At 38.1% G+C, this 12,715-nt stretch overlaps 1 long non-coding RNA gene across 1 annotated transcript; it reads left to right on the forward strand.

Moving 5' to 3' along the window:
• Positions 1–9,772: 9,772 nt before the first annotated feature.
• On the forward strand, positions 9,773–10,598 carry LOC139118815 (uncharacterized). Its single transcript, XR_011548810.1, has 2 exons — positions 9,773–9,912; positions 10,388–10,598. It is a non-coding gene; the product is annotated as an uncharacterized lncRNA (long non-coding RNA).
• The last annotated feature ends 2,117 nt before the right edge of the window (positions 10,599–12,715 follow it).

The following is a 12,715-nucleotide window of genomic DNA, read 5'->3' on the forward strand; positions in this document are numbered from 1 at the left end:
CGTTTTACTCGTAAAAATGTCAGGGGAAGCGAACGTTATATACCAGAACTATTCCAATTAGGTTCTAATAATTATAATATGCACAAAGTGTCTCGGCAGATACAGAACTACCAAAATCAGATGCACCATAGGTTCGCTCCAGTACCTAAGGTAAAACCATTTGAAAACAGAAAGCCCTTATACGTTCTAAGAAAAAAGTGGAAGTTGCCCACAACAAAATCTGAGGTAATGATAGTCATAACTACCAAACACGTAGAACAGATAGGGTAGTTACTTTTAGGGCAGGAGAATAAGCGTTTAAGATATCTGTGTAAACACTTCCCTTTACGCATCCGTGTGGCGGTATTCAGTCACGCGCCATAAAGGTCAGAGCAATACAGTGACTGATACCAAGTGATGTCTTACCACCAGACTCCAACGCAATCAAAAACGTTCCAACTAAACGTAAATACGACTACCATCAAGATACAATATTTCTGGAACATGAGTAGCAAAAAAAACTACAGTTTAGATCCCTGTTGGCTAGTTTTTCCCTGAACAAGTGTTTGTTTGAGTACAGAGTTCTGAGGTAAATTTCAGGGGGAAATCAAATAAAATATGTTTGTATGAATGTCTGTGACATCTGACTTTTTACTCGAATATTGACATTTCGCTCATAAATGTCCTGCATGAAGTAATATTACCATGCTGTATATATCTTGAAATGGAACTCAGCTATTGGAGGTAGACTTTATGGTTATTTTCACGCATGCTCGACACACCATAGATTCCATGGCGTCACCAAAACAGTGGCTGATACCGATACGTGTCTTACAAACACACACAAATTCAGTCAAATCATTGCAAGCAAGCAAACAGTAAATATGGCTACCGTAGAGAAAAGCAGTGATGTCACTATTGTCCTTTTAGGTAAAAATGGAAACCAAAGGATGTCTCTATACTAATCAGTATATACAAGTGCTTTATTGTGCGCTTGAATATCATGCAAATTTTCACGCGAAAGGTGGTAATAATGTCAGGATAATGAGTATATGATAATATTGTAGGATGCATCATAAATGATGGTTTTCGTGAGATAGCTGTATCATTGTTCCAGTAGCATTGGCACTCGTAGCAGAATTATACGTAGCAATATCCATTGATGTCTGAGAAGCCCTTATCTATGTTTATAACAAGTGTAGTTGGCCATGAATGAAATCTGGTGATGAGATGACCAAATAAATACCAAGTATTTTGAAGAGATGTTTAGTTCATAAGCTTTCGGGGTAGGGGAAAGGCTTTTTAAAATGTCTCATTGTTAATCTAATTTCTCTATACAGTAGTATACGTATTCATGACGAACAGTATTCTGTACAAAATTTGCCTGAACAATTGCTGAAATAGTAATCGACATTACATGCATTGCGAGTTATAATTGTTAGTGTTGACGGATTTTTTGTCTGCATAGCATTGAAAATGTCTGGGGAAATCCCCTACAACAGCATTCTAAGAACAATGTTCATGGAAATGGCTCGGGATACACACATTTTACTAACTTTTATTGATTGAAATTAATTGTGAGCATGGCAGCCTGTAAAAAACGGAACTGCAACAGACCAATTCACGACTTTAGGCGAGATAAAAAATTACATTGAACACTAAAAGGTAGAAAACAAATAGGTCGTCAAGCCATGAATATCATTATCATATTTAAGAGACAATAGGAGCATGATTCTGTTTGTGACGTTGTTCCAGGTGTTCTACACCACTTTAAATATTTTCTAAGTGATTCTGATATCTTGAAAAAGAACAAATCGTAACGAAATACAACATATTTTCTCCGTAGGAACAGAAGTTGTAAAGTACGGGATTTCAGTAGTTTCCTTGCATGAAAATGGTTTAGTTGGATGAACGTGACATAGGCATGTAACATTCAAACTGAAAATATCTCTGACGTCTTTCTCTTTCTCCATTAGTATAATTATGACATGCACTAATTGTCTTGGCAGATACAGAGCTACCAAAATCAGTTGCACAATAAATTCGCTCCAGTACCTATAAAGAAAAACCATTTGACAACTGAAAAGCCCTTATCCCTTCTAATAAAAAGTGAAGTTGACCTCGAACGAAATCTGATGTAGTGTGAGTCGTAACTACCAAGCGCGTGGAACAGTTTAGGTAGTTACTTTTAGGGTAGACGAATAAGTGTTTAAGATATATCTGTATTCACTTCCCTTTCCGCATCCGCTGTTATTCACATCTGATGGTGTTCGGTCATATGTCATAAAGGTCAGAGCAATAGAGTGACTGATACCAAGTGATGTCTTACAATCAACCTCCAACTCCATAGAAATATTCTCAGCAAAATGTAAATACGGCTACCATAACGATATAATATTTATGGTGCATGAGTAGCAAAAAACACAACAATTTAGACCCCTATTGACTGATTTTTCCTGAATAAGTGCCTGTTTGGTTACAGAGTCCTGAGGAAAATCCCAGGGGAAAATTCAATAAAGTGTGTTTCTATGCATGTCTGTGACACCTGACTTTTTACTCGAATGTTGACATTTCGCACATAAATGTCCTTCACGGAGTAACTATAATTTACCGTACATATCGTTGGGTGGACTTTATTGTTGTTCTGTCATTTATTTATGACATTTATTTCTTTTTTTTCCAGACGAATTGACTCTGGAAATGTTCCAGTCTTCTGACTGAGCAATTTACGTGGAATTTCATTGAATTTAATTTCTACACACCACTTCTCTGTTTCTTGCAAAATTTGAATATTTCTTTACTTCAGGATTTACTTTAGGACTTTCTTCTTGACTTGTTTGTTTCTGGCACAGACAAATATAGACAGACTGGAAACGCGGCATGCCTTTTGTTCCATGGTCGTCTCGGTAGACTATTGGCTTTTCATATTAAAATGACCTTCAAAGGTGTTAAACTTTTTGGAGACTTTGTTTGTGGTTGATAATTGCACGAGATTATGCGAAAAATACGACGAGATGGCATCGTACTGCCAGTCGCGTAGCAACCATAGTTACTTTGTGAGCTCTCAGGCCAGAAACACTGCTTCACGCCAATCAAAACATAACACGCCAGCAGTTTCATAAACATGTCCTTCCTTGACGAACGTGTAAAAGGCGGTATGACTGACCGTAAACCATTGAGTAAAACCAGACAGTATCGATAAAAGACTTTCAAATTTGGTTCAAACACACTCATTATATTTTCATAAAAATATGAGAGGAATTTTTAAAACGGTAAAACTCACTTTCCTGAAGCTCAAAACACTCCCCCTTTCGCCAGCACGTCAATTCCGCTCAGCACCACAGGACAACAACAACACAAACTTTGCCGAACATACTTTCACTTAACAATTGGCGAAAATCCGAAAATTACCGAAGATGCATCGTCGGCACTCTTCGGAAAAGAGAGGCGAGAGCACCTGAGGCGAGGCGAACATTGATTGGTTACGTAACCGCTTCACGCCTTAAACAATACCCGTTGCGACTCTATCTATGTTTCTCTGTGTTTCTGGCTATTAAATATTCTGTTAGCCTCATACTTTGCCATAGAGAACACTTTTGGTGGAGTCCCTTGAACAGTAACACTAGCATTTTAGCATCGTAAAGGAGTTGATTCCGGTAGATTACTACAATGTGTCGGATCTGTATAGTGAAAACAACTTCTGTCAGGTGCTGAGGTGACTGCACTACAACACGAGAATATTCACCATTACATCTTTGAGTATTATTACGACACAGACGATCCCTTATGAAAAGTAATGTAACTGTCAGAAGACAGCAAAGAAAGCTGAAGATTTTTTATTTAACGAGTTATAATTACTGTATCTTTACCTAAAATTTACACTAAACATGTGAAAGATATTGCACCTTATAACATTTTGATGTGAAATCCTCATAACTAAAGGGTAAGGTCGTCATCTCTGGCACTGCACTCAAAGTTCAGTTAGGACGCAAAACAAATACAAACATGATACACACTACCTGAGAGATGTTTGGGTATTACAGAAATTTATATATTTCTAGAGTGTACACAACGAGTCAAACGACGACCATTAACATTGACCCGCTGTAAATAATTATGAAACGAAAGAAAAGTCTCGCTACGACGTACGTGGCGGCCACTCTAACAAAAGTTGAAACTAACCACGTGTCCAGGTCAGGAATATGTTAGCACTGCTGGCGAGATTTGATTGTGACCTACTCGATGGGCAGGTGGAATTATTTTTGTAATTTTCAATTGCTGAGATCAGCGGTGAGATAAACCGCATAAAAATGTCCGAATGATAACTTCAAACGGGAAAGGCACTATTTGCATTGGCAGGCAACTTTTCAAAGTTACCAGTCTGAATAGAACGGTATGGCGATATCATTGTTGTTCTTTGCCTTGAATCAGTTGTAACGCCCATTTATTGGACACAGACACGATAACTGAATCCAACACGTTCTTTTATTTCCGACGCCACAGAAACTAAGGCAAAGCATTGGTTTGTTTACAAACATGGTAGTTTATGACATAAGAATAGAAAAAGAAACCTGAAGGAAAAAAACAGAAAGAAACTCTGCATAAATTTCACTTCATTACATTATATAGCTTTTGAAACACTAGCACAACAGCGATATCAGTCTCATATAGGAAATTTACAATACAAGTCAAACACCAGGTAGATGCACTATACGGACAAGCAAAGGACTGTGCGTCCTCAGTGGCGAGTCACGTCATATATGGAAATGTATAGCATAACCTCTATAGGTGTACAGACGAATAAACTTCACTGCTAAATAATCGTAAAATTGTAATACAAAAATACATTTCACGAACACTCACCCTGACTGTGACAGGTAAGGCTTTGAGTGACAACAACTGTGGTCTGAATCAATCGACTGTCTTCCCTAAAGTAAATGGTAAATGCAGTGTAAAGCTATGGCACTAGCGATAACACGCAAACTATACAGTGTTTGCATAGAACTCTTCAAATCCATCAAACATGATAAAAACTGGAATCGGCAAGTACTCTGAGTCAATAAGAACTTCTCGAATCGATAAACCTGAATTCTGAAATACCCTCAAACAATGAAAAGTTTGAAGAAGTTTCGTAGCAGCGATGTATGCAAAGTCACATGGTTCGGAACACGCTATGTATTTCTATGGCAGTTCACTGAGGGAAATAGTACAGTACATAGAATTGTAATTATCTCAGAAATAACTTGGAAATAACTGACAAAATCATATCAGATAAAAGCTCAACACCTTACCAAAGATATTTGCATATCGATTGAACTCTGATGACATCTGACCATGATAGATTGCTCAGATAAAAAAGTAAATACGGAGCTAACTCAAACTCCAAAAAATGGCGGAAAGTCATATAGCAAATGCGCATGCGCACATGTGTTTAATTTGCTCACGTCACACATTGTACCGCCCTTGGCCGTGATTGAGGATAACAGGCGCCGACAAAATGAAGTGTCGCGTTTAGATGAATTTGAAACTCGTGATGGCACGCTGTGAGCTACGTATACATAGGTCAACCGGACTCCCAATTTTGTACGAAAATAGCACGAATTCAAGGTACTTAGCCACTTTTAAATTAGTACACTAACTACGGTAGGTTGTCATAATATATGCTGTCCATACCAACTTGACAATAGGATTTGTCTTTGTGACGTATATGATGTTGTGACATGATGTTCAAAAGCCAGTTCCGTACCCAGCACCGATAAAGACTAACTAATGACTCTTCCAAATCTCGCAACTTTTTACTCTTCTCGAACTGGGCGAGAAGTTGCAGAGCTTGGTCTTGTAGGAGATCGACAAACAGATGATTTTTGTTCTTAATTCATTTCTGCAAAAAAATGATAATCGATATTCTTGAATTGGAAATCATTAAAATCTCCTGTCCCAAAAATATTTAGTGATGATAGTAGGGATATAATAGTAATAAGCAAGTCAGTACACCTAGACTTTTGCTTGTTAAACAAGTACACACGTTAACGCGCATAAACGCGTTAAACACGCGCATACAGAGAGACAGACGGACAGACAGACAGACAGACAGACAGACAGATAGACAGACAGACACAGACAGATAGACATACAAACAGACAGACAGACAGACAGACTGACTGACTGACTGACTGACGGACGGGCGGACGAATGGACGGACAAGAAGACAGAGGGACAGATGCACACACCTAGAAAATGAGTTGTAAAAAAATTTCAACTTAGATCCCTGTTGGCTGATTTTCCCCAAAAATCAGTTTTTGTGTGGTTACATAGTTCTGAGGAAAATCCCAGGGGGAAATTAAATAAAGTATATTTGTATGCGTCTGTGACACCTGACTTTTTACTCGAATATTGATATTTCGACCATAAAAATCCTGCATGAAGTAATTATACCCTACCGTACATAAAGCGGGGTCGAACTCAACCGCGGGAGGTAAACTTTATGGTTCCTTTCACGCATGCTCGACACACAAGAAATTAAATAGAGTCATTTGACGACATAAAGGGAACCAAACGTTTTACTCGAAACTGTTGTATATACTTTATAGTGTAGTTACATGTCGTACAAATTTCATACGAAAGCTTCAAACAAAGATCCGTTGTATGAATCCATAAACAGTGCATATTGTTGACAATGAAGCCCGTAAATGCCTTTTACAACTTAGCCTAATTACTATTAATATTCTGATTAACACTATTTGAAAGATTTCATTTTAGCATTCTCCTGAACAGGAAATCATTCAAGAGGGCACTCGTAGTTAGTATGCCATATATAGGATATTCCAACGAACCTAAGTTTTGCATTATTTACCTCAGTACAATCGAACAACAAGTAAGCATTCATCTTTTCATCCATTCACTCATTCATTCATCAATCCATCAATCAAACTACTCTCTCTCTCTCTCTCTCTCTCTCTCTCTCTCTCTCTCTCTCTCTCTCTTTTTCTCTCTCTCTCTCTCTCTCAAGCGCATATACACAGACATACATACATACATACATACATACATACATACATACATACATACATACATACACACACACACACATCACACACACACACACACACACACATACATACATACATACATACATACATACATACATACATACATACATACATACATACATACATACATACATACATACATACATACATACATACATACATACATACATACATACATACAGAGAGGGACAGATGCACATATAGACATACAATGGACATATTTTAATAACTCAGTTTACGAAAACCTTAACTGAGAGTGAGCTTGTTACAGACTTGTGCAACATAATAAGCTTTATAAATATCTCAGTGTAAATTCTATTTTTTCTTGCAGCAATATGCTTCTTCATATCCGACAGAATTTAGTCAGATGCCATGAAGGTCAGAGGCAATACGACGGCATATAGCCGGCAGCACCCTTAATACTCAGACTCCCACTCAACCTAAACATTCCAAGCAAAATTAGACGTAAGGTTTCCAGAACATGAATATCAAAAGGACAGGAGTAATAGCTCGTTAGGTCTGGCTGACCAGTGTCTGCTGGTGGACAGGATTATGTCAATCTGGAGGCAATTAAATGAACCTTGTGATTAGTGCATGTCTCGGAACCGTGTCCTCTCACCTTAATGTTGACATTTTGTCCATAAATACCTTTGTAAAGTAGTATATGATGTGTGAATATCGCGGGACGGATCTAAGCCTCTAAGGGTAGACTGCATTGCTCCATTCACACACGCTAGATACAATAAAAAGTCGATAGTTTCCTGTCTGAACACAAAAATGCAATCCAAATAGTTTCTTCCATTTATCGATATACAGTAAATAATGGAGTAGATTAAGCTGATTCTGAAATATTTCATATAATTAAAATCCACGCTTGAACAATGTCCCGCTCGGTCACTCTTGCTATGCAACATTTCATACAACTCCAAAACATAGAGGTATGTGAGCCGCTAGGATTTTGTAATAGGTGTGGCGTGTATACGTTGCTCCGGGTAGACTGCTACAGAAAGGGTATACATATAGTATATGCGCCGCTGTTTTAACCCCCACCCCTACACTTTGTTGGCCTCAATCATGATATTGTTGACCGAGGACATATTGACAAAAATGTAAACGTTTTGTCTATTATCATTGGTAGAAAAAGCAGAGTTTTGACACTAGTTTTTGGCCAAAAATGTATAGTAGTGTTCTGTAGTTTGGACTGTCCAGGGTAAACAGGGACCTGTATCAAACGTGAGAACCTAGGTACGTTTCTTCTTTGCAAGAAAGTCTACATAAACTAGAAGTGACTCTTTCCTTTCGGATTAATCCACAACTTATCATTCGCAACACAGAAAGTTGCTCTACAAATTCTAATATATCGAGGTTTTAATGACATATAAGTTCAACAGTAGTCGGCTCCATTCTTTACGAGAGAACTTTTGAAACAGTAAGGGATATATATTTTGACTCTCAAATTTTATACAACTCTTTTCTGATAAACCTCTTGTGGGGCTCATTTTAAAGCTCTTTGAGTGGGACACATTTTTACTGTCAAAGGTTTTTGAAAATCGGGAATTTCTTTCTTCTCCATAGAGTTAACACGGAGGTAGCAGCCATTTTGAATTTGAAATGTCGGTGAATGCCAGGAAATCTGTTTCTTGAGTACCAAACATTGGACGGTAAACCCTGATTTTTATTCTTAATTTCTTGATTTGGTAGGAGAATGGTCGAAGAGAAAAATTTGAGCAAATATGTAAATCTTTCACTTTCGAGGCGCACACTAACTTAACTTGCAACTCACCCTACTTGATATCAGAGAATCAAGTTCTAAAAAGAAAGTGAAAGCTCATCTCTTCAACTGTTACAGAGAATAGAGAGTGACTGAAGCTATTAGGCGTAACTTAGCAAAACCTTTGGTTTTTGATTTGGGTGCTATAAAAACCTTATTGAATGATGATTTATTTAGCTTAAGAACTTCAAAATGTCTTCACTCTTTCAATGACAAATTAAGGCTGGCAAAATATCCGATTGAGATCTTGTTTACAGAGCAGAGCGGCTCAATGATCTGCAGTGCAGGTTCGAGAAGTTTGTTTGGTTTCCGGGAATCGATCACATAAATATCTGAACTGCATTTTTATTAACAGCATCATAGAGTGTACGATGCGGAACCTCATCCGAAAAATTCACAACTCGCTGGCTGCAAACAAAGCACCGCATGTACGTAGCTATTAGAAAAAAAATCGATGGCTCAAGCCGTGAGAAACATCTGGAAAAAACTAGTGAAGAAGTATTACATTTTGATACGCTATTTAATATTAGTCATCCCAAAATGATAAACAATAACCGATGTTGCGATGCTAAAATGGGAATGTTAACTCGATTAAAATTTATATCTCCTCAGTTCCTATCACTCTTCATGGTGTGATCAGGAGCCCTGCATCCACGCCGGATCTCGTGAAGTCTCGCATAACATGAAACACAAACTATTAACACCGAATGACACATACGACATCGATCACTTCCGAGATGAATATATACACAAAATGCTATTTCAATACACTGACATAAAAGAACCGTTTTTGGACACCGTGGTGCGAAGTACCAAAGGTGTCCTTTGTCGCCACAATGTCTGTGTGTGTGTCCGTCCGTCCGTCCGTCCGTCCGTCCGTCCGTCCGTCGACAGATTTTGTTCCACTCATAACTTAAGAACCCAGTCTGAACGCTAGGGGTGCAATTTGCATATGCAAATGCCATTCCTTTCGAACGGCACTCAGCAACTCAGTCTACACTGTGACCGTTGGCTGGCTAACACAGTTTTTCAGTCGCTCCCAAATCCTCATTTTTTCGCCGATAATTATCATTGGAGACCAACTTCATCTCTTCAATTGGATTTTCTGAGAAGGTAAGTGACTTTTCGGGGCTCTGTTTGAAAAATTAAAGTGAATTTTGCGATTTCAGCGATTTTTCATAGTACGATGTTATATGTCGAGCGCGGACTTGTGTTGCTGTACCAACTACGGTAGCATGAAATTAAGGCCCAAAATCAAGCATAGTTCGTGGAATTATACTATAAATTAGCTTTTTACCGCAGAATTTTGTCTGTTCATGCCAGGAATTTGATGTTGGGCGGCAAAGTTCGCCGCTGTGTTTTGCCGCTAAAATCCAATATGGCGCCAAATCAACATTAGTGTACTGTACGTTTACACGTACACTGTGTACTCGCATACGCTCATAGTGAAATAAATCCCCAAAATGTGCGTATTTTTAGGTCAAATGTTACTTTTTTGGGAAAATTATCATAAAGTGACACTTTTAGGTTGTAATACGTAAAATTCGTGTCACAGTTGTTTTTAATTATTTTCCTCTTTTTTATTCAGGGTCATCACAGTCCGAGGATGGCTTCGAAGCTTCCAGCCGGGGCTTCCCATAGAAAAACTTGTGCATGTGACCTCATGGTTGTTCACTTTTAACTTTTTTGACGTAATTTTCGTGTCTGATTTGTCTCAGTTTGTTGCAGTCAAGTCTCTGAGGCTTAAGTATTGATCAAACTTCAGGTTTATTTAGAATAAAGCTGTTGTCTTTGCAGTATATTGAATTCAGAACTTATTGTCTTTTTAATTTAACCAACACAAAACCAACCGACACGTTCCAATATTTATTGAGAAATTCGTGTCACCCGAGCGGCACTTACAAAGGCTTCATTAAAGGTGAACTTCTCCGATATGCTTGCACATGCAACAACGACAAGGACTTCATTGAAAAGGTCAACTTTCTCACACGCAAACTTCAACAACAAGATTATAGAAAAAAAAGATATATCTCGTATAAAGAAAGATGTTAATCTCACCAACCATCGACGATACCTCACCGATAAAGATAAGAGGAATATGACATGAGAACAAAACTGGTTTACACAACGACCTTCAGTCCATTCATCAAAACCAGGCAAATCAAACAATGTCTAACAAAAATTGGAAATAATAGAAGCCGATCAAACACTGGTCAAAGTTTTTTCCAGAAAAACCTATCATAGCATACAAAAGGAATAAAAACTTAAGAGACATCCTCGTTCAGGCACAAATCAAGCACGAGGATAAAATAAACACGAACGGTCTGACCAACAAACCACTCAAAGTTCAGACCACAACATATCCATACTAGCATCTCTAGTTGATGAACAATCGCTACTATCAAATTGACATGTGGGATAAATAGCTCCAACACATAACCGGTTCTTTCCCGGGGACCCAGATCACATGACCAGGGTCAAAGCACTATCGATTCACCGGTGTCTTGCCATGTTTCTCCATATCATTAAACCACATTGATCGAATCAATATACCGCATCACTATCAAAGGTAGAAAACGATGTGTAAAGTTGCTCTCATTTTCCTATATATAGAAACAGACTTCAAGATACATAAAACAATTTATAAATTCTAAAATTCTGAGAAAAAAATATACTTAAGAACTGTAGTTGTAGTTAACAAAATTATTCTCGTTTGTAGAGGCCATCTAATCTGTGGTGAATGTATAATGCCCACTGTAACAAGTACTAGAAAACGGCATTCATAGGTGAAATTTTTAGACGAAGTTTCGCCAAGGGTCTATTGAAAAGTGTACCATTTCCAGTAAAATAACTCTGTGAAGTTAAAAATTGGTATACACAATCAATTGTTACTGAAAAAGACACTGCTGAAATTTGATCGGTGTTCAAGACCCGGAAGACAATTTACTAGCCCCGTTTCTCCTTCATAGACAGACCCAAATCGTGTTATGCAACAGAAACTACTCAGTATACACATCGACAATCTTTTGAATGTAGGTTTATTTTTACATGACAAACTGTTTATATCAGAAACAAATTCCTAAAAAACACATATTAACTATAACATTCACTCAGGTCCGCGGTATAGCGTGAATGTAGGCATGTTTAGGCGACCCATGCTTGTGTGACCCCTGTACTACTGCGACCTTTGTTTTGAAATGAAAACGAGGCTATTTTTCTGAGGGCGCTGTTCAAATTACACCCCCAGCATTCAGACTGAACCCTCAGGTTCAATGTCATGCAATTTGGTATTTGGTATTATCATGATGAGACTTAGATCTGATTAGATTTTGGTGGGTGTGGCTTATTAATTAATTGCTCATTTGCATATTTTATGACTTTTTTCGTTCACGCAGATATCTCAGAGACGCCTGGAGCGATTTCGTTCAAACTTGGTACAAGGATAGTACTCTACCTCATACAGATGCACGTTGATTTGTTTCACAATGCGATCAAATTTGCCGTGTTAGAGGACTTTTTAGTTTTCACCTCCATAGACTCCCATGTATAAGGCAGTCCATAGACTCCCATGTTTAAGGCAGTCCATAGACACCCATGTATAAGGCAGTCCATAGACACCCATGTATAAGGAAGTCCATAGACTCCCATGTATAAGGCAGTCCATAGACTCCCATGTATAAGGCAGTCCATAGACTCCCATGTATGAGGCCAAGAAAAATAAAAATTTAGTTTCTCATCGTATTCATATTGCAAAAAGGATGCAGTGACACAGTTTTTAGTCCCCACAGATAAAGTCCAGGGGGCTCATAGATTGGGTCATGTCAGTCCGTTAGTCCATCCATGTGAGTCCATCCGTTCACGCAGATATCTCAGACGCTTTGACAAAATGTCACGTGACCTTTGACCTCAAATATAC

Source organism: Ptychodera flava, chromosome 19, assembly GCF_041260155.1.
Source record: "Ptychodera flava strain L36383 chromosome 19, AS_Pfla_20210202, whole genome shotgun sequence".
NCBI lineage: Eukaryota > Metazoa > Hemichordata > Enteropneusta > Ptychoderidae > Ptychodera > Ptychodera flava.